General features: G+C 43.7%; 1 protein-coding gene across 3 annotated transcripts in view; it reads right to left on the reverse strand.

Moving 5' to 3' along the window:
* LOC122941331 (gastrula zinc finger protein XlCGF26.1-like) overlaps positions 1 to 16,441 on the reverse strand; it is a 64,142-nt gene extending 47,701 nt beyond the window's left edge. Inside the window, exon 1 of one of the 3 annotated variants that reach the window (XM_044298466.1) lies at positions 16,429 to 16,441. The gene's annotated coding sequence lies outside the window, so the exon portion shown is untranslated. Of the gene's footprint in view, positions 1 to 16,134; positions 16,172 to 16,280; positions 16,375 to 16,428 lie in introns of those variants that run through there. The other 2 variants (XM_044298467.1, XM_044298465.1) reach the window with 2 other exon arrangements.
* Positions 16,442 to 25,203: the final 8,762 nt, after the last annotated feature.

Genomic DNA, 25,203 nt, shown 5'->3' on the forward strand with positions numbered 1-25,203 from the left:
GTCATACAGGCCTTACAGCTGCTACATAGACGGGATCAGTTGTGCGGCTCATTTTTACTTCCTTCTGACAGATCAGAAGGGTCAAACAAATTATGTCAACCAGGCAAAAAAGGCAAAATAGTGGCCCAGTCATGGAGTGGGGAGGGTGGGAACAGCATGAGAAGTCCACAGAGTGGCCCAATAACATAGTGGTGAGGTGGCAGCAGCATGAGGAAACCACAGAGTAGTGATGTTGCAGCAGCATGAGGAGACCACAGAGTGATGATGGGGCAGCAGCATGAGGAGACCACAGAGTGGTAAAGTGGCAGAAATGAAGGCCACAGAGTGGAACATGATAGAGTGTGGAGGTTGCAGCAGCATGAGGAGACCAAATCATAAGCCAATTCTGATGCAAAATAGGGACCATGTCATACAGGCCTTACAGGTGCTACATAGACAGGATCAGCTGTGCGGCTCATTTTTACTTCCTTCTGACAGATCAGAAGAAGGGTCAAATAAATTATGTCAACCAGGCAAAAAAGGCAAAATAGTTGCCCAGTCATGGAGTGGGGAGGGTGGGAACAGCATGAGAAGTCCACAGAGTGGCCCAATGACATAGTGGTGAGGTGGCAGCAGCATGAGGAGACCACAGAGTAGTGATGTTGCAGCAGCATGAGGAGACCACGGAGTGGTGATGAGGCAGCAGCAAAGACCACAGAGTGGCAAGGTGACATAGTGTGGAGGTGGCAGCAGCATGAGGAGACCACAGAGTGGCCCAGAGACAGAGTTGTGAGTTGGCAGCAGCATGAGGAGACCACAGAGTGGCAAGGTGACATAGTGTGGAGGTGGCAGCAGCATGAGGAGGCCACAGACTAGCAAGATGACATAGTGTGGAGGTGGCAGCAGCATGAGGATACCACAGAGTGGTGATTTGGCAGCAGCATGAGAAGACCACAGAATGGCAAGGTGACATAGTGTAGAGGTGGTAGCAGCAGCATGAGGAGACCCAAGTTGTGAGTTGGCAGCAGCATGAGGAGACCACAGAATGGCAAGGTGACATAGTGTAGAGGTGGCAGCAGCAGCATGAGGAGACCACAGAGTGGCCCAGTGACATAGTGTTGAGGTAGAAGCAGCATGAGGATACCACAGAGTGGCACAATGACATAGTGTGAAGGTGGCAGCAGCATGAGGAGACCACAGAGTGGTGAAGTGGCAGCAGCATGAGGAGACCACAGATTGGCCCAGTGACATAGTGTTGAGGTAGAAGGAGCATAAGGAGACCACAGAGTGGTAAGTTGGCAGCAGCATGAGGAGACCACAGAGTGGTGAAGTGGCAGCAGCATGAGGAGACCACAGAGTGAAGTGGCAGCAGAATGAGGAGACCACAGAGTGGCACAATCACAGAGTGTGGAGGTAGCAGCATGAGGAGACCACAGAGTGGCCCATTGACATAGTGTGGAGGTAGCAGCAGAATGAGGATACCACAGAGTGGTGATTTGGCAGCGGCATGAGGAGACCACAGAGTGGTGAAGTGGCAGCAGCATGAGGAGACCACAGAGTGAACAATGACAGAGTGTGTAGGTGGCAGCAGCAGCATGAGGAGGCCACAGACTTGCAAGGCGACATAATGTGGAGGTGGCAGCAGCATGAGGATGCCACCGAGTAGCCCAGAGACAGAGTTGTGAGTTGGCACCAGCATGAAGAGAGCGGCAAGGTGACATAGTGTGGAGGTGGCAGCAGCATGAGGAGGTCACAGACTGGCAAGGTGACATAGTGTGGAGGTGGAAACAGCATGAGGAGACCACAGAGTTGCACAATGACAGAGTGTGGAGGTGGCAGCAGCAGTATCAGACCACAGAGTGACCCGGTGACAGAGTGGGGAGGTGGGTGGCAATAACAGTACCCGCTGATGATGGTGAGTGTAAGAAGGAGCACTTCGCATCAGATGTGTGGCATCAGGCAGGTAGCAGCGACAGAATAGTAGCTGAGGCAGGTAGCCAGAAGAAACTGGTCTCTTGTCAAGGTTTGGGTAAGGCAGCATGGATGATCTAATCTGATGCATCAGGCACTGGTGGGTGAAAATCCTGGCTGATCCACACCCTCATCTTGACAAAGGTCAGTCTCTCAACATTTTGGGTGGGCAGACGAGTTCTCCTTGGGTTAACTATGGCCCTCGCCGCACTAAACACCAGCTCTGATGCCACAATACTGGCCAGGCAGGACAGTTTTTGCAAGGAAACTCGGCCAGTTGTGGCCAAAAATCCAGTTTGGCTGCCCAGTAGTCCAGCGGATCTTCAATGTGGGGTGGCAGGGTGCTGTCCAAGTATGCCACCACCTGCTGGTTAAGGTTCTGCTCCAGGTCTAGCTGGTGCTGCTGGTGAGTAGTTTCTTCACTAGGCGGGTTAAGAAAGCTGCTCATCATGGACTCAAACTGCTGCTGATGGAGTTGGTACTGCTCCTACCCCCCACCCCAGCAGCCATGGCAGTGGAACGAGAGCGCAGAGGGCCCCCCCAGGTCAGACCTGCGAGAGGATGGACAATGGCGCAGAAAGGCAGCGTCCAACTGACTACATAGGATGTCTCTATAGTAGTTCAGTTTGTCCTCCCTCTCAGCGAGTGTAAAAAAGGCCCCCATTTTGGACCGGTAGCAAGGAGGACAACCAGAAGTCACCCCTCTGCCGAATGGTGACAATTCGGCTGTCTCTACCCATGCATGCAGCGGCCATTTGCGCAAGTGACTCAGGAGGGACTCCCTGCCTCCATCTCCACTGCATACTGCCACAGTGTGCCTGGGTCATCTGCCTCGTCTTCCTCTTGCTCCTCCGGCTTCTCCTGCTCCTCCTCTCCTGTCACCTGTGTAGAAAAACGACCCATTTTGCTACACATTACTTGTGCTCCAATGTCCTCCTCCTCCAGTTCAGCACCCACAGAGCTCATGTGGCCATGAGATCTAGGCGCCACATCTCCAGCATCTGTTAGCTATAGTCCTGGCTACTGACAAATAACGTGGCATCCTCAAAGAGCCTGAGCAAACGGCAGGTGTCACGCATGAGCTGCCACTGGCTGACATCGAAGTTACACAGGGGAGTACTCCTGTCCGCTTGGATCATCAAGAAATAGTTTATGCCCTCTCTCTGTTCGTATAGTCGGTCCTACATATGGAGGGTGGAATTCCAACTGGTGGAAATGTCACATATCAGCCTATGTCGGGGAACGCTGTTCAGCCACTGCAGCTCAAGGAGGGTGTGTTTGGTGGTGTACGAGTGGCTGAAGTGGATGCAAAGTTTTCTGGCCATTTTTAGGATGTCTCGCAGATGGGTGGAAGACTTTAGGAACCGTTTGATAACCAGATGAAACACGTGCGCCATGCAGGGCGCATGGCTCAGCCCTCTTGACACAGTGCCGACACCATGTTCTTCCCGTTGTTAGTCACCATGGTTCCGATTTTGAGTTGTCACAGAGAAAGCCAGGATTCGATTTCTTGATGAAGGACACATAGCAGTTCCTCCCCTGTGTGAATCTGTTCGCCCAGGCAAACGAGGTGTAGAACAGCGTGACACATGTGGTATGCTGGAGGAGCACTGTGAATTGTCCTTGCAGTGGAGGACACGGTGGTGGATGAGAAGGCAGAGGCAGACATTGTAGCAGGACAACGGTGTGAGAACGTGGAGGCAGAAGCGGCGTCATCTGGCCAAGTTGCTGGTATGGCTGGGAAGGAACCACGTTAACCCAGTGGGCAGTAAAGGCTACCCTCTTCCCCCGATGATGAAGAAGCCCCTTCGTCACCCGGCTCCCAATTGCGATTGTCTACATCATCATCGAGTACTGTCTGCATGGCACTGATGTCCTCCTCAACAGTCTTTTTGCAAGGAGTCTGACCGCTCGCCACACCAGCTCCTACTCCACTCTCCTCATCACTACTTGCCAGCCTACTGGAAGTAGAGGCAGATGTTTCCTCCAGATCTTGGCTGGGCAGTAGCTGCTGACTGTCCTCTAGTAGCTCGCCCTCGCTGTAATTTTGTAGCTCGTCCTCGCTGTAATTTTGTCACTTCACCGCACAATGGCTAACAAGCCTTTTTTTCCACTAATACACCCCAAAAACGGCTTTAGAACATATAACTGCACCACTGAACGGCTAATAACACTTTTTTCCCATTAATACACCCCAAAAAAGGCTGTAATTTTGTCACTTCACCGCACAACGGCTAACAAGCCTTTTTTTCCCCACTAATTCACCACAAAAAAGGCTTTAGAACATATACCTGCACTGCTGAACAGTTAAGAAGCCCTTTTTCCACTAATACACCACAAAAAAAGGCTTTAAAACATATAACTGCACCGCTGAACGGCTAATAAGCCCTTTTTTCTCACTAATACACCCCAAAAATGCTTTAAAACATATAACTGCACCACACAACGGCTAATGAGACATACAAATATTTCCAAGTAATACACCCTGTTAATGGCTGTATCACACAGCACTTGTACCCCAATAACAAGAAAGGTTTGCTGGAATTACAGAGGTATCATCTATTCCAAACATAAAAGCAGCAGTATAATGGCAATTTGGATCCCCAGTCAGTGCAGCAAGGTGTAATCGCTCCTATTACCCGGGCTGTATAATCCCCTATTGGACCCTGTACAATAATTTCTCCCTATCCTTTCCCTACACTTCTAATGATCTTTCCCTGAACTTCTATTCAGACAAAAAAAAGTTTTAAAGTCTTTTCTACAACTTTCCCTAGTGCCTGCTGACGTCTCTCCCTGCACTAAGTACACTGGAAAATGGCTGAATCCAAGATGGCTGAGGCAATTTATAAGGCTGTGACATCACAGGGGCTGGCTGCTCATTGGCTGCATCCCAGAGTTATTTGCTCCATGTCCTAACACGTGCAGCGGCCATTTTAGGAAAAACCATATTACTTACCGGTAATTTCCTTTTCATAAATCCTCCATGACGGCATACCATGAAATGACCCACCTCCATCCAGGTGGGGACAGGAAGAATATATTTGACCCTCCTCCGGCTCCTCCTCCAGCCTAGAGAGTCTTTTCCTTTTTTTTTTTTTTCTTCATTCACACCAACACATACCTCCACCTATATACAACCCATACCTACAGTATATATAAATATACATCTCTTTTTTTTTTTTTTCCTATAGGATTCAGATATGGCCATCTTTATCCATCTGGACAAGGAATTCTTTGTGGCCTTGTGACCTTTATGTGCCCCACTGAATTGTACAAACAAGTAATCCGATTTTCTGAAAGGCTTTGTGGTTTCTAGATAGAACAAAATAGCCCTACGCACATGCAGTCTGTGAAACTTCTCTTCCCCTTCTGTTTTTGGATCTGAAATGATGGAATAATAATTTCCTCCTGTCTGTGGAAATTGGATACGACTTTAGGAAGAAAGGAATTATCCAATCTAAAAACAATCCTGTCCGGGAAAACTATACAGAATGGTTCCACTATTTTTAGAGCTTGGCTCTCGCTTACTCTACGTGCTGAGGTAATTGCTACCAAAAATAGGGTCTTAAGTGAAATATACTTCAGCAAGGCTTCTGAAAGGGGTTCAAAGGGGGAAATTGTCAAACCTGATAGAACTAAATTAAGATCCCAGGGAGGGACTGTAGGTCTTAAGAAGGGTCTTAACCTATCTGCCCCTTTCAAAAAAACGCATAACCCATGGGTGGTCCACAATTTTTTCCATCAAACACCGAACTTAATGCTGATATGCAGCCAGGTCTATAAATATTGGGACATCAACACAATTCTAACATTTTGGGCTCTATACACCACCACAATGGATGGTTGAAATAAAGCAAACAATATGTGCTTTAACTACAGACTATCAGCTTTAATTTGAGGGTATTTACATCCAAATTAGGTGAACGGTGTAGGAATTACAACAGTTTGCATATGTGCCTCCCACTTGTTAAGGGACCAAATGTAATGGGACAATTTGCTGTTCCATGGCCAGGTGAGTGTTATTCCCTCATTATCCCAATTACAATGAGCAGTTAAAAGGTCCAAAGTTCATTTCAAGTGTGCTATTTGCATTTGGAATCTGTTGCTGTCAACTCTCAAGATGAGATCCAAAGAGCTGTCACTATAAGTGACGCAAGCCATCATTAGGCTGAAAAACAAAACAAACCCATCAGAGACATAGCAAAAACATTAGGCGTGGCCAAAACAACTGTTTGGAACATTCTAAAAAAGAAGGAACGCACCGGTGAGTTAGAATTGTGTCGATGTTCCAATATTTATGGACCTGACTGTATGTACTCTCAAGGTATTCAGACGCAGCCCTTTCTCAAATCCTGTTTGCAAGAATCCCAAAATTGCTTGAATGGAAAATTTCTGAGAAGAGTTCCCTGATTGAGTACACTAACTATAGAACCTTCTCCAGACTTTAGAGTAAATCTTGGAAGTAACCTCTTTCCTGCTAGCCGCCATGGTGTTAATTATGGCGTCCGATAATAAGCCCGTGGACCTCAATGTCACCCTTTAAGGTTCCGAGCCGCCAGCTGTAACCTTTCCACTTTGGGATGATAGACTGGACCCTGCGACAACAGATCTTGTCTCCAGGGAAGAATCCATGGGATCTGAACTGACAGGAGCTTCAGAAGAAGGAACCACAGCTTTTTCGGCCGCAGAAGGGTTATTAAAATCACATGGGCCTTGTCAAGATGGATATTTTTTAGCACCCTGGGAGCTAGCTGAAGAGGAGGAAAGGCATATTCCGACTGAAAGTCCCACTTTTGCGACAGCGCGTCTACTCCTATGTTTCCGTCAAAGGGGTTTAGGGATAATTTTTTTTAGTTTTGTGTTTTCTGCTGAGGCAAACGGCTCCACCTGGGGAGAACCCCATAAATCTGTAATCTGATAAAAAAAACATATTTTTCTAGGCTCCATTCTGTTGACCTCAGTGAAATTCTGCTTAAGAAGTCTGCCTTTGTATTTAGTGAGGGGACATGTACTAGATAAGTACAGATGCGGTACCTTCTTGGTGCAAAACACCACTTCACTGGATGTTGGTATTATTAGTATACTTTTTGTACATCCCCAACCCCATACCTTTCACCTATATATATACACACACCATCATACTACATTATGACTTAAACCATACTGCCTCTGGAGCCAAGCAATTATTGATCAATTATCCTTCTCATCAAATAGGTGCTTTAACGATCACAAAAACCTATGGTTTATTAACGATCACAATAACCTCTGGTATGTATAAGTGTATAAGTATTATGTATTATATTATGTTATATATCTTTTTTTTATTATATACAGTACAGACCAAAAGTTTGGACACACCTTCTCATTCAGAGTTTTCTTTATTTTCATGACTATGAAAATTGTACATTCACACTGAATGCATCAAAACGATGAATTAACACATGTGGATGTTCTAGGTTCTTCAAAGTAGCCACCTTTTGCTTTTATTACTGCTTTGCACACTCTTGGCATTCTCTTGATGAGCTTCAAGAGGTAGTCACCTGAAATGGTTTTTACTTCACAGGTGTGCCCTGTCAGGTTTAATAAGTGGAATTTCTTGCCTTATAAATGGGGTTGGGACCATCAGTTGCCTTGTGGAGAAGTCAGGTGGATACACAGCTGATAGTCCTACTGAATAGACTGTTAGAATTTTTATTATGGCAAGAAAAAAGCAGCTAAGTAAAGAAAAACGAGTGGCCATCATTACTTTAAGAAATGAAGGTCAGTCAGTCTGAAAAATTGGGAAAACTTTGAAAGTGTCCCCAAGTGCAGTCACAAAAACCATCAAGCGCTACAAAGAAACTGGCTCACATGCGGACCGCCCCAGGAAAGGAAGACCAAGAGTCACCTCTGCTGTGGAGGATAAGTTCACCTGAGTCACCAGCCTCAGAAATCGCAGGTTAACAGCAGCTCAGATTAGAGACCAAGTCAATGCCACACAGAGTTCTAGCAGCAGACACATCTCTAGAACAACTGTTAAGAGGACACTGTGTGAATCAGGCCTTCATGGTAGAATATCTGCTAGGAAACCACTGCTAAGGACAGGCAACAAGCAGAAGAGACTTGTTTGGGCTAAAGAACACAAGGAATGGACATTAGACCAGTGAAAAATCTGTGCTTTGGTCTGATGAGTCCAAATTTGAGATCTTTGGTTCCAACCACCGTGTCTTTGTGCGACGCAGAAAAGGTGAATGGATGGACTCTACATGCCTGGGTCCCACCATGAAGCATGGAGGAGGAGGTGTGATGGTGCTTTGCTGGTGACACTGTTGGGGATTTATTCAAAATTGAAGGCATACTGAACCAGCATCGCTACCACAGCATCTTGCAGCGGCATGCTATTCCATCCTGTTTGCGTTTAGTTGGGCCATCATTTTTTTTTTTAACAGAACAATGACCCCAAACACACCTCCAGGCTGTGTAAGGGCTATTTGACCATGAAGGAGAGTGATGGGGTGCTGCGCCAGATGACCTGGCCTCCACAGTCACCGGACCTGATCCAATCGAGATGGTTTGGGGTGAGCTGGACCGAAGATTGAAGGCAAAAGGGCCAACAAGTGCTAAGCATCTCTGGGAACTCCTTCAAGACTGTTGGAAGACCATTTCAGATGACTACTTCTTGAAGCTCATCAAGAGAATGCCAAGAGTGTGCAAAGCAGTAATCAAAGCAAAAGGTGGCTACTTTGAAGAACCTAGAATATGACATATTTTCAGTTGTTTCACACTTTTTTGTTATGTATATAATTCCACATGTGTTAATTCATAGTTTTGATGCCTTCAGAGTGAATCTACAATTTTCATAGTCATGAAAATAAAGAAAACTCTTTGAATGAGAAGGTGTGTCCAAACTTTTGGTCTGTACTGTATATATATATATATATATATTTATACCCATATATAAAAAAGGTCAAAGATTTGAGCAGCTCTCACCTGCCGAGGATTCCACTGTGTAGCACGGAACAACTCCTTCACTCGAATCAGGAGAAATACCATGAGTAAGGGCTAAAATTGAATTGTGCCCGAAACATGTAGACCTGCTTTCTTGTACCTGGATTTTATACTCACGTGATTATTGAATAAAAGCCTTTGGATTACCACAACTACAAGCTGGATAAAATTCCCTTTTTTCTTCATTTATACCCATATATATCATTTTCACAAATGTCACTGGTCGTGATTCATCTACAACAGGACTTTTTCCTGTGTATTTTAGACAAATGGTGTTTTTATTTATAATTTTTTATATACCTTTACGTGTTTTCTCTTCATATAACAATATATTTATATTTATATCCCTATGGATGTTTATACCCATATATTCTTGATTGTCCATTCCATTATATCTCATACAGACGGCACTCCGCCGTCATTACTATTATTATTTTTACTCTTTTCTCTAAGACCTCCATAAGCATATTGTCGTACTTGTTCTTCTGGTATGTTTTTTAGACTTGACAAAGGGGTCAGAAGTACCCCGAAACGTGTTGTCACTTATCAAATAAAATACTAACAAGATCAACATCCAGTGAAGTCATGTTTTGCGCCAAACAGGTACCACATCTGTACTTATCTAGTACATGTACCCCCACTGAATATCACATCACTCCTCTGGAGATCAGGCAACTCCACTTGCGAGGATTGAAAGGTACCAGCAGCACCGACCTATCACCAGCACGAATCGTGTGCCCTCTGATGCAACACTTAAAAAGGTGAGCACAAAAAATTTACAACTTGGCATCTTTTTGTTTTAAATTACCCTTTTAAACTCTCAATACCCTATGAGCGCCTCTCCCTCTCTCGCCACACGTGCCTTTGTATTTAGGGATCCTTTTAGGTGTACTGCCGACAGGGATCTTAAGTGAACTTCTGCCCAGGAAAATATTTTTTCTATTAACAGACTTAAACCTACACTTCTTGTTCCCCCTTGATGGTTTAGATCGTGTTGTCTGTCCTTACTTGAATGTCTTTTCCCTCTATATAATGGGACAACGCTTTTATAGCTTCCCAGACTGCGGACAATTCCCTTTGATTTGAAGAGAGAGACCTCTGATCTTGGGACCATTGTCCTTGGAAGGAGAGATGAGAGTAATGCGCTCCCCATTCCCAAAGGCTCACATCTGTTGTAATAACCTGCAGATGTTTGGGATTCCAGGAAACCCCTTTCATCAGATGGTTTGGATTTTTCCACCACTGCAGGGACTGACTTACTCGTAAGGGAATTTGAATTGTCTCCTCTAACGAGTCCTGACTTCTGTTCCAACACCCTAATAACCATTGCTGGGGAATCCGAGTGTGGAACTGTGCCCATTTTACTGCCGGGATGAATGAAGGTAAAGAGCCTAGTAGCCTCATAGCCTTCCTGACTGTGCACACTGATTGACTTTGGAATCTTGAGACTTTCTCGCTTATCCTGATCACTTTCTAGGTTGAAAGAAAGGTTTTCTGAAGAGTAGAGTCTAGACGGACCCCTAAAAATGTTAAACTCTGGGATGGACAGGGGTTTGATTTTTTCCAGTTTATTACCCAGCCTGTCTGATAAAGCATCTGAATGAACAGATTGTTTTCTAGGATTTTTTCTGAGCTTCCTACGATTAACAGATCGTCCAAGTAGGGAATTATTAGGATGCTTTGCTTTCTTAAGTGAGCCACTACTTCTAGCATTACTTTGGTAAACACCCTCGGAGCGGAGGTGATACCAAAGGGGAGTACTTGAAACTGGAAATTATGTAAATCTTTCCTCAGAAAGACTGCTATGCGGAAAAATTTCTGAGCTCTCTCGCATACCGGAATATGGTAATACACATCTTTTAAATCTATTGATGCCAAAAAATGTCCTTCTTTTAATAGATTTATGGTGGATCTTATGGTTTCCATTTTGAATTTGTCGTATTTTATGAATCTGGTTAAGCTTTTCAAGTTTATCAGACGGAATCCCCCATCAGTTTTTTTTTCACTAAAAAGGCCTCATGCACACAACAGTTTTTTTTCACGGTCCGCAAAAACGGAGTCCGTGGGTCCGTGATCCGTGACCGTTTTTTCATCCGTGGGTCTTCCTTGATTTTTGGAGGATCCATGGACATGGGCTGGCCGTGCGGAGCCAAACGGATCCGTCCTGAATTACAATGCAAGTCAATGGGGACGGATCCGTTTGACGTTGACACAATATGGTGCAATTGCAAACGGATCCGTCCCCATTGACTTTCAATGTAAAGTCAGGAGTCCCTTTACTTTCACACTTGTGTTCATAATGCAGACGGTGGCTCCGTTCAGAGCGGATCCGTCTGCATTATATTGTTAAAACATTTCTAAGTGTGAAAATAGCCTCAGACGGATCCGTCCAGACTTTACATTGAAAGTCAATGGGGGACGGATCCGTTTGAAAATTGAGCCACAGTGTGTCATCTTCAAACGGATCCGTCCCCATTGACTTACATTATAAGTCTGGACGGATCCGCTTGCCTCCGCACGGCCAGGCGGACACCCGAACATAACTTGAAGCGTCCCCATCACCATGGGAACGCCTCTACGTTAGAATATACTGTCGGATATGAGCTACATTGTGAAACTCATTTCCGACAGTATATTCTAACACAGAGGCGTTTCCATGGTGATGGGGACGCTTCAGGTTAGAATATACTGAAAAACTGTGTACATGACTGCCCCCTGCTGCCTGGCAGCACCCGATCTCTTACAGGGGGCCGTGATCAGCACAATTAACTCCTCAGGTGCCGCACCTGAAGGGGTTAATTGTACTATCATATCCCCCTGTAAGAGATCAGGGCTGCCAAGCAGCAGGGGGCAGACCCCCCCCCCTCCCCAGTTTGAATATCGTTGGTGGCACAGTGTGCGCCCACCATCGGGCCCCCCCCCTCCCTCTATTGTTATAAATCGTTGGTGGCACAGTGTGCGCCCACCATCGCTCCCCCCCCTTCCTCCCTCTATAGTTAAAAATCGTTGGTGGCACAGTGTGCGCCCACCATCGGCCCCCCCTCTCTCTATAGTAGTAACAACCATTGGTGGCAGTGTGCGGCCTCCCATTCCCCCCCCCCATCATTGGTGGCAGCGGAGTTCCGATCGGAGTCCCAGTTTAATCGCTGGGGCTCCGATCGGTAACCATGGCAACCAGGAAGCTACTGCATCCCTGGTTGCCATGGTTACTTAGCAATAGTACAATTGTAGAAGATTCATACTTACCTGCTTGCTGCTGCGATGTCTGTGACCGGCCGGGAGCTCCACCTACTGGTAAGTGAAAGGTCTGTGCGGCGCATTGCTAAAGAACTGTCACTTACCAGTAGGAGGAGCTCCCGGCCGGTGACAGTATCCGAAGCCTTCTCTAAAAATACTTTCCAAGTCCTGGCCAAGCATCACGTTCCCATGAAAGGGCAAACTACATAGCTTCATCTTGGAACTGATGTCACCTGTCCAATACTTTAACCAAAGCACCCTTCTAGCCACTACCACTAGTCCCGTATTCCTTGCTGTCATTCTGACTGATTCTGCTGTGGAATCCGACAAGAAGTCCACTGCTTTTTAAAAAAAAAGAGAGAAGGACTATTTTAGAGTCATAAGGATTCCAACTGTAATAACCATCGTTTTAAGGATCTAGAGACGATTGTGGCGGCTAGATTTGTTTTTAATGAGGCAGCACCTCATTAAAGGAGGAGGAGCCGGAGGAGGGTCAAATTTATTCTTCCTGTCCCTACCTGGATGGAGGCGAGTCATCTCATGGTATGCCGTCATGGAGGATGAAGGGGAAAAAATGTGATTCGTTACAACGAAGCGTGAGAAAATTCGGATTCGGTGCAAATCAAATTTTTCCTGAAAGTCGGATCGAATTCCACGTCGTCAACTTCGATTCGCTCATCTCTAGTTGTGACTAAACAAATGCATAGTTCATGCATAGCTTTTACTTATTTATTTTCTTACGGTGTTCACCAAAATACGTAGGTTTTTATTTCCTGAGAGCCATAATTATTATTATTTTTTTTTTTTTCAAGTGATGGTCTTGTGTGAGGGCTAGTTTTTTGTGAGATGAGGTGACGTTTTTATTGGTACCATTTTAGGGTACATAAGACTTTTTGATCACTTGGTGTTACGACTTTTGGGGAGGAGCAAGGTAACCTGTTTTGGCATTGTGTTTATTTTACAGCATTCACCTGAGGAAACAGATTGTGTTATAGTTTTATACAGCCAGTTCTTACCGGCTTCTTTTTCTTTTTTTAACAATTGTAAATGGCTTGATTAGAGTAATGGCTTTTTTTTTTTTCACTTGAAAATTTTACTTTTTTAAAAATGTTTAAAACATTTTTATTTTAATCCCACTATGGGATCAGATCCTTGTTTCAATGAAATACAATACATGCTGTTTTACACTGACAGTTGCCTGGGGGCTGGGCCTCAAAGACTTCTGTACATTGCAGGTCTGGAGGCCTTTGTAAGGCTTCCAGGTGCCATGACAACCATCAGCACCCAGCAATCGCATTGTGAGGAGCCGATAGAGTTAGAGGTAGCTCCCTTCCACTGTATACCCCTTAGATTCTGCGATCAGCATTGACAGAGGCATCTAAAGGGTTAATCTAAGGGCCCATCTAAGGTCTCTTTCACAAGAGTGATAAGGATTGTGTCAGAATCTGTTTAGGAAAAAAGGGATTGAATTTGCATACAAAACTAAAAAAAATCAGTTTTGTCTGCGATTGCGTTCAATGCATTTTTTTCAGTCCTGAATGGTTGTGTTTTTCACACACATGAAAAAAGCCTGAAGAATGAAGATCTACATCCCCTAGCAACCACCAGTGAAAAACACAACCGGATGCCTTCCATTTTTCACGCAAGCCCCATTCACTTCTGTGGAGCCAGAGCTGCGTGAAAAAAAGCACACTATAGAACATGCTGCCATTTTTCCTGAACACAGAAACGATGCATGAAAAATGAAGCATTGGACCCAGACATAAATCTCGCAGTGAAAGAGACTTAAGGGGTTAATTCAGCTGATAGCTGTTCAGGAGCCCAATCATAATAAAATGTAAGATTGCAACACTGAATAGCGGCTCAATGTTACTGCAAAAATGGAAAAAAATTGGTGCTGTAGCTTATTGGCTTAATGCAATAGATAAGTGTATAAAGAATAAAGCTGGCACTCTCACACACCTGGTACACATATGTATTAAAACATTAGCTCACAATTACTGATAGATGATAAAGGTATGAAATATATAGTTATTGCTTCCGAACCCCCTCACTTTAATAATTAGCATGGGGCCCCCGCTGTAAAATAAAAAAAATGGATGAAAAGGAAAAAATTATGGCAAAAACTATATTAAAAAAAAATATATATAAAAAATATTGTTAAAAATGAATATAAATATAAACATCAATAAAAAAAAGGTAGTCCAGCTTATATAGTTTCCAATATTCATATTCATCCGTAGGCATATTTTTATTTTACTGCCACATATGTAGATTTATATAGTAGCACTAACAAGGTCTATGTATGTGATGGCACAGTTATTCAATAAATAATAGAACAAGACTTGTCTTCAATAGTAATGATAGGTATTTGGTTATATCATGCATTCTGGCCTACTGTTTTAATAAATACAATATTTGGATATAACACGTACCAGGTTTGAGAGTGCAAGCCTTATTATTTGTACACATAATAAAATGTAATCAATAAAAAATTTAATACAAAAAAACCCAGTAACAATCTGGTACAATATTATACACTCAACAGAGCAATCCAGTTCTCACAAACTATGTGCTGCGGACCTTCGCGCTCACTATAAAGCCTCTGTTCACATTCAGTATAGTGTTTTATACTATTGGTATAGCGCTAGCAAAAAAAATAAAAAAATCCATGCATTCTAAGTTTTAATCTATTAGCCAATAGTGTCTTTTGTTAGCACTATACCATTTGTTATCGTTTTATAAGTTGAAGGGGTTTCCCATGTCTTTAATACTGATGACCTATCCTCAGGACAGGGCATCAGTATCTGGTCGTGGGGGTCCAGATACCCGGGACACCCACCGAGCTGCTGTTTAGTAAGGCGGTGGTGTTCACAGTAGCGCCGCTGCCTTCTCTCAGCTTTTCCTAGGACCCCACATTCATCGGTCACATGGTCTGGGAGCAGCCCAGTCAGATTGAAGTGAATGATACCAAGCACAGCCGCGATATATGCACAGCGTTGTGCTTGGTGAACAGGGAGGAGGCCATGGTGCTCACAGGAGCACCCGTGCCTTCTCAAACAGCTGATCGGCGGGGGTCCTGAGTGTTGGTTCCCCACTGATCAGATACTGATGACCCATCCAGAGTATAGATAGAGATTAAAGTGTAGAAGCAGCACCTTGTGGTCTCAGGATAGTGCGTTGGTCAATGCAGCAGCCTAGCCGTAGGCCCTTGATCCATCAGGCCTTGGAGTACATATATAGAAAGGAAGATGGCTTCGGCAGCATAGTGCAGTATCAAAAATTCTTTTATTCGTACCTCCAGACACAATCGGCAACGTTTCGACTGTTCACCAGTCTTTATCAAGCCTTGATAAAGACTGGTGAACAGTCGAAACGTTGCCGATTGTGTCTGGAGGTACGAATAAAAGAATTTTTGATACTGCACTATGCTGCCGAAGCCATCTTCCTTTCTATATATGCCATCCAGAGTATAGGTCATCCATATTAAAGTCTCTGAAAAGCCTTTTAATAAGAAAAGCTGTGCAGACCCCAGCGTCACCCCATCCACTGTGTGCTATCTGCAATCAGTGTGATTTTAGGTAGGTTTATTGGATACTTCCGCTTCAAACCGATATGTCATAAATTTATATTCTGCCACTCTTAAAAACTTTCCATGGAAAGTCTTTTTTCACGTGTCTGTGCACTGCATGTAATACACATCAATATTACATATCATACATCCCTGCATTACAGTATACAGACATACACTGTATGTTATATGCAGAATATGTACTGTACACCCATACATATCTACAGATATTATACACAACCCAGTACTATGAATACACATTTTATATATGTATGTATATATATATATATATATATATATATATATATATATATATATATATATACCACACATAATATAACAGTTACAAAGACATAATAACAATGACTACAAATCACACTTATCCTGACCAGTGACTCCTCAATAGATGCCAGGGGGCTAAAGGACCTTTGATTATGTCATGTGATCAGTCACATGTGTAGTTTGTCTAAATCCCATGCGTAGTAGGGACCTTGTGGCATCCACAGGGTCACATGACATTACAAGCCTCACTCACCAACTCAGCGTGCGATTCACCATAATTGGGGTTATTTAGTATATTACTAATCTGTATTACCAGAGCGCACTGGATATTACCCTGCTGCTACAAGCCCACGTGAGTTTAGCATGTCACCCTCTATGCTGCTGCTGAGGAGTTAAATGACCTGTGGTGACGTCAGAATCACGTGATCAGTCAGCTGTGTGGGAAGAGTCGGGTTCCAGGCTGTGCAGCCCAGGAGTAAAGGACCTGTGATGATGTCATGACTATAGGATCAGTCACATGTGTGGAGGAAGTGGGAGGAGTCAAGCTCAGGGCTATGGTGCTGTGGGTTGTATGTAGTCCTCTTATGTGACAAGATCCTCATGAGGAGGTTATGAGAAGGCTCCATGAGTCTAGTGCTGCCTGCTGTAATGCAGTGTATGTTACATACTGGGTGTTATATTCACAGGTTTGTTGCAGGGATCAATGTAGATTCTGTGGGGGAAAAAACCTTTCAGATGCAAGGAGCAGATTTTCCATTACAGCTCGACAGCACCACAAGGAGGTTGACCCATGACCTCTGTAGTGGCAGGGATAGAGGAAGGTTAAAACAACCTGCTGCCAGTGTTTGGGTTCCCATCACTACAGAGGTTGGGGCAGATAGAGCTCCTCTGATCCATCAGGGTGGTGAGGAGCAGTTTTCTCTCCCAGGGCGATGTCATCAGCAGCTTCCCTTGCAGGGGTCCCTGGGTTCAACTACCTGCCAGCGGTTTATTCTAAAGCTAGGCAATGGGACTCAGTAACCCTCGTCCAAGTCGAGAGGGGGCGTTTGGTCAAGTGGGGGCTTCAGGCCTTCGATATAGCTTCCCAGAAGCCTAGTCCTCAACAGCAATAATCTTGGACCTGGCTGTAAATTGGCTGTGATGACCTTCACCTCCTCTATGTAGGATGATGGATGTCAGCTGTGGTCCTGGCTTCCGCACTTTTGTGGAGTTTCCATAAGTCAAATCAGAAGGCACACAGGAACTGCCACCCGACGCCAACACTTCTTGCTTCTTCTCTGTGGGTCTGCTATGTTGAATTTACTGGTATAGGGTCTGTAGTGAAGCGCCATGTCTCTTCTCTCTCCTAAGGATAGGCTATCAGTATCAAAATCTTAGAAAACATGATGAAATTAACTCCCCCTTGGCATCGATTAAGGCAGGTTAGATCCAGGATGGACATAAATGAGGTACAGAAGCATCATCCTGTCCAGGATTAAATGTTTGGGGGTCTTTGAGTAAAAAGACCCATAATACTCTCTATAAATGAAAACATCTGTGACATGGTCCTTGATAAGTGGCTAGATTTGGAAAAAGGGTGTTTCAAAAGAATTCAAAAATTTCAGCATTATCATGAGTGATAATGCTGTGTGCCTCTGCCTGACCTTTCTGTAAGGCCTCATGCACACAACCGTTGTGTGTTTTGCGGTCCACGGATCCGCAAAACACGGATGGCGTCCGTGTGCGTTCCGCAATTTGCAGAATGGCACAGACAGCCTTTAATATAGCTGCCTATTCTTGTCTGCAAAGCACAGACAAGAATAGGACATGTTATATTCTTCTTGTGGACCACGGCCCCATTGAAGTTAAGTTTTGGTGGCTCGGATGCAGACCAAAACAACGGCCGTGTGCATGAATCAGAATCTTGCTGAAAGCTTTATGTCAGAAAGGTCAGGTAGAACCACACAGCATTATCAATCATGCAATTGCGGACAAGAATAGCCATATTCCATTAGTGCCAGCAATGTGCGGTCTGCAAAATGCGGAACGCACATTGCGGTGTCCGTGTTTTGTGAATCTGCAAAACACACAGATGTGTGAAGGGAGCCTAATGCTGTGCGCACAATTTATCTCTTACATGGAAACGTTATTCCCGCAAGGGTCATGCTCATGTGAGAGAGCCCTAAAGTGGTTTTCTGGGACTTTTTTTTTTTTTTTTTACTGATCACCTATCCTCAGGATAGGTCATCAGTATCTGATCAGTGGGGGCAGAGGCGGAGTGGGAACTTAAAGTGGCCCTGGGGGGAAAAAATAAATAAAAGTGGCCTTATATTGTGAGAGGGTCCAAATTGACAGAAGTTAGGACAGGACAAAATACGGCCCTAAGCAGAACCAGATATCACAGTGCAGCACTAAATACTGCCACCCACCCCACTGTATGAAGCTGTATCATCATGCGGACGAGAATACTATCATTGAATTCAGGAGGGCTCCTGCAGCTACTGTCCAAGTGCCTGATGCTCCTACATTAATTGATGTTGATCTTTATGTACCTTGCTGATGGCCAAAAAGAGGTATTACGTGGCCCCAGGTCATCGGCCCACTGGGAAATTACCCTGTAGGATATATGGCCAATCCTCTCATGGGTGGGGGTCCGACGCTCTGGATCCATGCTGATCGGCTGTTTGAGAAGGCAGCGGCGCTGGCCTTCTCTCTGATTTTACTATGTAAGCTATAAACTTCTACAGGAGAAGCAGCTGAGGATTTTTCAGATTACATTATTACGATTGCATACCTAAAACACCAGGGAGACACAAGATCAAAACCCTACAGGGATCTCCACCAAACTATTTTTACTGGGCAGAGAAGAACATTGTTTCCATTTCAGTTCAGTTGCTGTAGAATCAAGTAGTAGACTTCCTCAGCAGACAGAAATCTTCAGACATCACACACCATTGGCTACCACCACAAATCGATCTCTATACCTCCAAAAGAAATACAAAGGCACATGGATTCTTCTCTCTAAAACCCAGACAGTCCTTGGGCAGTAGAGGATTTTTCCTAGACCTAGACTTGGGGCCTGCACTATGGTTTTCCTCCTTTTCCCCTAATCCCAAGGGTTATTCAGAAAATTCACCAAGACCCGGTGAGTTATCCTCATCACTCCTTAGTGGTCCAAAAAGAGCTGGTTCACCCTGTTAAGGAACTTAGCCTTGGAGGAGTCCTGGATTCTTCCTTTTCAAAAAGACTTCACAGTTTACCAATCGGGACAGCATTCTTGTCATGCACTGAATGGCACGAACTAGCATGTAATAATGTATTTCCTGATGTAGGTTTACGCTATTTAGTAGTTTGTATTAAACCAGTAGTCCCCTTGCTCCAGTTCAATGCAAGTAGATCATACGGTAGAGGGTGAGCTGAAAAAAAAATGGTGTTAATCCAGTAATTGAGTCGCTACAAACATTAACCTCTTCCTGAGGCAGAGCTTTTTCATTTTTGTTTCTCGCTCTCTGCCTTCCCAGAGCCACAACTTTTTTATTTTTCTGTTCACATAGCCGTATGAGGGCTGCTTTTTTTTTTTTTTTTTTTTTTTTTGCAGGATAGGTTGCACTTTCTTATGGCACCATTTCTTAGACTGTAGTAGGAAGCTGGAAAAAAATAATCCAAATTGGGTGGAATTGGAAAAAAAAACGCAATTTCGCCACAGTTTTATGGGTTTTGTTTTTACAGCGTTGACTATGTGGTAAAACTGACTTGTCCTCTTCATTCTCCATATGTATAATTCTTCTGAACGCACATTTTTAGGGAAGTAAAGTGATGAAAAAATGGCAAATCGACCATTATTATCTTTTCTGTTACACCATAAATGTATGGGATATTTTATTTGGTATTTTAATAGTATGTTGGTTTTTGCACACGGCAATGCCCATAATGTTGATTTGGGGGAAATTTTTATGCATTTTTAATATTTTTTTTTCTTTTTTTAAAATGTATTTTCTTTGATCCCCAAGTGGACCACTACATGTAGTCATTAGACTGCAATTTGTATAGGGTAATTGAATTTTCTTCATTATCCTATACAGAAATAGCTACGGTATATTACAAGTCAGTGCTGCCACCAGCTGGCCTAAATTGTAATGCCGTGGTCACCTTTAGTGATGGCCAATTCGCAGTGTTCGCCGACGAACACATGCGATCTGCCATCTTTATTCCCAAGCCCGACGATGCAGAGGTAAGTCCTTACCTGTGTCTGCGCCGTGAGCCGCTCTGAAACACATGCGGTCACCGGGAGCAGGCAGTTCCAAGAACAGCCCGATGAAGGCAGAACACTGCGAACTGGCCATCACTGGTCACCTTTGTATAAAACAGTATACTTAGAAAAAAGCTGGACACCACTCAATTGCATATATGGGTGCTGTTCTGCATGCAAACACAAAACTAGAACTCTATCAAAAAGCACACGCTGTAGTCATACCCCCACCAAAAAGTAGTAATAAAATATATAAATCTTTATTAGGAACCTTTTAAAGGGGTTCTGCGGTTAGTTTTAACTGATAATCTATCCTCTGGATAGATCATCAGCATCTGATCAGCGGGGGTCCGACACTCAAGACCCCCGTTGATCAGCTGTTTGAGAAGGCAGTGGCGCTACAGCAGCACCGCGGCTTTCTCACTGTTTACCGCTGGCCCAGTGACGTCACGACTAGTATCAACTAGCGTGGGCAGGGCTAAGCTTCATTTAAGTGAACAGAGCTTAGCCCCGCCCACGCTAGTTTACACTAGTCCTGACGTCACTGGGTCAGCGGTAAACAATGAGAAGGCTGCAGCGCCGCTGCCTTCTCAAACAGCTGAACGGCGGGGGTCCCAGGTGTCGGACCCCCGCTGGTCAGATGCTGATGATCTATCCAGAGGATAGATCATCAGTTAAAGCTAACTGCAGAACCCCTTAAAAAAAAAAAAATATATATATATATATAACAAAAAAATAAATAAGACTGGAGACCTTCAGTTAATAACCAAGAAGGATCTCCACCCACAGTATAATTCATAATGTGAAACAGTAGGCATATGAATATGTAGTGGTGTTCCCACCTAGCCATATAGATGACTGCTAGAGAGCAAAATTTGGAACCCATGGACCCCCCCATTTTCCTGCAAAAATGTTTGTCCATAAAAATAAAAAAAAGCGTGTCAATAGGCATTCAACAACACAAGAATGATGAATTCCCTCATATCAACAGAAAAATGTCTATATGTATTCATAAACCAATGTAGGCCCTCTAGGACATGGAGAACAGAGGTGTAAAGTGACGCGGCGTCACATGTTACCCAGGAATAGCTGGCCAACCATGGGACCTAGTTAAATAAAGACAGAATGTTCCTGGTATCTTTAATATAGTCATGGACTGTATGTATTTACTAATTGTTTGAAATAAGTTGTCAACCCACACACTGAGATTTTAATATAAAGACCCAGTGCCTGCCTGGAAGGAAGATAATTTTATGCAATTTTGGGAAAGAATGAAATTAGTTCTGCTAGTATTGTAGTAACAGAGAAAGGGCGATTATGTTTTCCCATATGTTAGGCTATTGGCAAGATGCTATTTGTTCAACACTCTATATATTTATTTCTGGATGTAGCGCTACCCTCCTTATCTGCTTGGCAGACAACTAGATAAGTATTCTTCTGTAGTTCTCTAATTGCTTTTTCTTACAAAGGAGATAAATTAGACTTAATAGCAAATTCCGTCCTTTTGTGATTAAGCCCTGTCAGATCTCGTTCCATACTGTCTTAAAATGTATTTAACACCTCAGTACAGGATTTAACTGGATAAAAGTACAGATTTTCTATATGATTTTTTTTTAACAATGTAGGTGTTCGTATCATCCCTAACAAAGCTCCTATTATAGCAATGTTCCTCAACTCCAATTCTCACAGCCCACCGTCTGATCTCCTTTTCAGGATTTCCCATGTATTGGGCGGGTGATATAATTATTGTCAATGCATCAAGACTAACCACAGGTATTCATTCTGTGGGATATTCTCAAATCATGACAGCAGGTGGGCCCTGAGGACTGGAGTTGAGGAACACTGTAGTATAGGACTTGTATCACCTAGTTTGTTGATTAGTGAAAAACAGCTAGGTCTAAATGGAAGCCATAAATGAGGACACAAGATTTGCCAAACCTGTGGATATCTTGAAGTAGCTCAATGTTTTAGGTCCAGTTCTAATGGCTGACTATATAGTTACCCAAGGTGACTATAACAAGCAATCATCAGATTGCCACTTGCATTGTGTAATGGATATTTATTCATTATAGAATACAGCATAATATTCCAATCCAGCTGAGATCAGGGAAGCTGTTACATTGCAGGGATCTGCTTCAGGTATATTCCAATCAGGCCTGCAGGTGACAGCACTGCATTGGAAAAGGCCTCTGTAGCTGGCAGGCCCCAAGGAGTCGGCAAGACCTGTGGCTGCCGTGGAAACCATCAGCCCCCTGTCATCGCAGCCAGGGGTGGACAGGGAACTTAAAGTGGCCCTGAAAAAAAATAAAAAGTGACCCCTATGTTGTAGGCGGGTTCTAATTGACAGAAGACGGGGTGACACATGTAGGCGGGGTCAACAATACCTTAGTGAAGCACAAAATACTGCCCCAGCAGTATCTTACCACAGTGCAGCACAAAATACTGCCACCCACCTCTAGAGTATTCAACTGTATATAGCAAAGAAGGACCGGCACTCACTTTTTTGATGATATGAAGAGACTTTAATTCAAAGCATAATAGCATCATCAGTGACTAGTTTCGGCTCAAGCCGGAGCCTTTTTAAAACTGCAATACTCCATATGTGAGCAAGACAGGATTTAAAGGAAACCTGTCACCTCTACTATGTTACCCTCACTGAGCGTTTCTAAATGTTCATTGTGTTACCCTAAACATATAAATTACACTTTTAATTTCATTTGCAGACAAATTCAATAAGTATTATGCATTTTTGTACTTCCCGCCTTTTATGCAAATTAACATAAGAGTCAGATCTTACTTGTGTGACCAGAGAAGAGTCATATTTTCAAGCTCTGACTCATCTCCGGTTAATTTGCATATGTATCAAATCAGGTTTTTTTTACACAATAAAAGCACACAGAGCTATGGGGACTGGCTATTGCAGATGTGCTAGCGGCCATCTAGCAACCCATGCCCTAAGCTCTATACACAAAATCCCGGTGATAGGTTCCCTTTAAACACATTGACTCCGCCCAGTCATGTCATCATGTTACCCTGACAACCAGTAAACAGTGTGAATAAACATAAGGTTTCAGAGTGCAAACAGCAGACATGGCGATGTAGTAACCATAGGCAATGTATCCAGCAAATTGTACCAAAGTCATTCAAAAGTCCATAGTGTTATTCTTCTTGGTAAAGCCACAAATCTTTATGTCTTCTGAAACTGAGGGAGATAAAATAAATAAATGGTAATTACACAAAGCTGTTCATAATACCTATTCAGCCCCATAGGCTCCAGTGTCTGTAGTCTATGGATCCAGTATGCCTCCTGTTTTTTAGTAGCTGTATGCGATTTCCACCTCTACATCGTTGGGGGACATGGTCGAATCTGGAATCATAATTGTATTTTATGTTTGTAAGCATCAAAGTGATAGGGTATGAGCAACAGTAGATTTTTTTTTTCAGATAGTCAACTTGTGCTTGCAAAACCAATCTTTCATCCGTGTGGTGGTCTCTCCCATGTAAAGGGGACATTTTAAAATATACACAACAAAGCTGCTGTATAATACCCCTTAATTGGGATTTGTTCTCCTCTTTGTGGGTGGGTCAGGTTTTTACCTTTAATCACACTGGAACAATGTATACACTGTTGGCACGGGAAAGTACCCCTACTTTGGGTAGGCAATAGGGATTGTCGCCACTCCTCCCTGCTGCCCCCCACGTCTGCTCTAACAATTTTGTCCTTAATATTCTCTGATCTTTTGTAGCACACCATTGGTGGGGATTGAAAATCAGTCACCTGTTGGTAGGATTTGGGGAGAATATTTCAGTGGCGGTTAATTACTGATCTAACTTTTGATATCCATGGGTGATATTTGACGACTAGGGCAATGCGGGGTGGTGTGTTTTTATCTTTGTTCCTGAAGTACTCTATCAGGATAGCCTGATTCCTCAAATTTATTGTTGAATCTCTTTTTATTGCAAAGAAGGAGCAAGCATTATAGGCAATGCAAACAGTAAATGCCCCCTAAGTACACATAGAGGCTTCAGTGAGTAGACTAATATACGTTACAGCATAATCCTCCATTCAAGGTACAATTTGGGACTAAGTAAACCATAAATGCTGCCCAAGATAACAGGGATTGTGGGACTGAGGCCCCTTACATAATAAAGGACGGTCAAAGAAGGTAGCCCCTGACTTGCGAACATAGTAACGCTTTTACTGAAGAAGGTGAGCCGTCTCGAGTACCATATACTGCAATCACTTATAACGGCATAGTAATAAAAGGGGACATAGAGTGTAGGTTGTAGGCCAAGTATGCTGAAAGTGAATGTAGCAAGCACTCGTGTGAGGAACCTAAATTACATAATGGTAGTAAGGCGAATATAGTGCTTCTAAAATCGTGGCTCATGGTAAGGAACACGAAAAAGTAAAGGAAACAAACAAAGACAAGACATAGACAGACAAAAGACATGGAAGGTAAGAGGAAGAAAGGGAGGGTGGTAAAGAGGGGGGACAACTGGAAAACTTGTCAAAGATGTCTCAGGAGTAATCACCTGTATCCAACTAGGTTTGGAAGCGAGAGGAGCTCCTAAACTGTAGCCAAGGCTCCCAGGTCAGCGCGTACATTTGGGTTTGGTTGTGGGCCTCGACCCCTAACTCCTCCATTCGAACCAAGGCATCCAAGGCACGTACCCACGTGACTCTCCACAAGCTATCTGGTAATCTCCATTGCCACGGTATAATCTGCCTCATAGACTCAACAAATTTTCAAAGAGCCCCTTTTTTGACATGTTGATATCTGCCCAAGTAAACAGAGAGTAAAGCAATCAGGGGGGGACAGAGATATAGCAGTCCGGTACAGGACATTGTAAAGAGTAAAGATATCCTGCCACAGGGGGGCGACCCCAGGGCAGTCCCACCAAATGTGGAGCATGGATCCAACTGCTGCTTGGCATCGCCAGCAGG

The sequence above is a fragment of the Bufo gargarizans genome, chromosome 6 (assembly GCF_014858855.1).
Source record: "Bufo gargarizans isolate SCDJY-AF-19 chromosome 6, ASM1485885v1, whole genome shotgun sequence".
Lineage (NCBI taxonomy): Eukaryota > Metazoa > Chordata > Amphibia > Anura > Bufonidae > Bufo > Bufo gargarizans.